Raw genomic sequence first — 1,870 nt, 5'->3', positions numbered from 1 at the left:
TACACATATGATCATACGTATATACGTATAATATGTAGCTATGTATATATTATTTATATATATGTGTGTATACATGTGTATATGTACACACACACACACACACACACACACATATATATATATATATATATATTATATATATATATATATATATATATATATATATATATATATATAAATATATATATATATATATATATATATATATATATATATATATATATATATATATATATATATTACTCGTTTAGTAATTCTCGATCCTTGTTCTTTCTGACATTTTCCATACTATAAAAATATACTTTTATTGTTATTATCTTGCAAAGTCATGAGCGTGAACTTTGGTTTTGACTGTAGCTTTTGTTGATTATTCTGTTAGAAGCGTATCCTACCCTGCTAATATATATATATATATATATATATATATATCTATATATATATATACATATATATATATTTATATTCATATATGGATATGTATGTATGTATAGTACTATTTATATATATGTATGTAAATATGAATATGTATATATATATGTATATTTATACATGCATATATATATATATATATATATATATATATATATATATATATATATACATATATATATGTAAGCGAGAGACCACCGCAAGCCACCAGATGTAAGCGACGGGAGTTAATTGGATAAGAATTCCATATCTTAGGGGTAAATAAGCAAGTATATATGCTTCGAACACATAGGCAGCTGGGCCTGAACTTAATTCTAACAGTGTGCGTCTCGGCGCTTCAGTCGTATGAGCGTGTGTGCGGCGGGTGCTGGATTCCTTCGTTTACGGCCATGAGCCGGGCTTAAATTAACTTGCGGTGATTGTAACCGAGTAAGCCTATATAAAGCATGGTGTCTGCAATGTGTTACCATTATTTGCAACTGGAGACACTACCATCAGTACATATTCACCAAACCTTAAACTAAAGAAGCATAAACTCCAGCATTACTGAGGACAAGATATCGAACTTCGAGAGGACGTCGTAAAAGAGATTTAGGTTCAGTTATTAGTCATAGGGATGGCACATAGCAGAATCCATAATCCTAGGGTGAATTCCGTGTAGAATGGGCAGGAAGTGTACTGGAGGTGATCTAAATATATGTGTGAATGAGCGACCGATTATTACGGCAAGTATGAAGAAATAGTGATATAAAGAGCACAACGATATACGTGTATACACAAAATATAACAATACGCAAGAAGTAATGAAGGGATTACTAATAGGAACAACATATAAGAGGAAAGAATAGATAATTTCATTAATTCGACACAATTAAACATGAATAATATGATGAGAGCAACCAATCATACAATAATTAATTAAACTCGAAGGTACTCATTTGTTCTGAGAGAAATGATATATGCTAAATTGTGCGATCTGAGGATAAAAATGATAATAGACACAAAAATACTAACATAATATATCAATTACGGGATGGTTAGGGCTGGGGAATGAGGTGTGAAGTGAGGATGCTGTCACTTAGGTTTGATCTCAGTGTGTGATTGTGTTGAAAAAAACAATGGTTGACAGGGAGAAGTTATGTAGTACAGAGTATAGTGTGCGTTCGTAGAGTGGCGTGTACTTGAATTTGAAAGAAGGCAACTTGTATGCAAGGTATGGGTGGGTATAGGGAGGGCAATATTTACTCTGGCACTAATAGGTACACTTACTTTTCATAGTGACAAGGAAGATTGTTGGTGCTGGATAGAACTGCGACATCCTGGCTGTGTTGATGAGGGTCCCCGAAGAATTAGCGAGGCAGGTGAGCCGGATTGGCGAGTGTGGCGGCGTAGAGTGCGAGGATACATTTTCAGCGTCTTCGTCAGGAGGGTAGCACAGGCG

This window comes from Penaeus monodon, chromosome 8 (genome assembly GCF_015228065.2).
Source record: "Penaeus monodon isolate SGIC_2016 chromosome 8, NSTDA_Pmon_1, whole genome shotgun sequence".
NCBI classification, from domain to species: domain Eukaryota; kingdom Metazoa; phylum Arthropoda; class Malacostraca; order Decapoda; family Penaeidae; genus Penaeus; species Penaeus monodon.
This window is presented reverse-complemented; position numbering follows the sequence as displayed.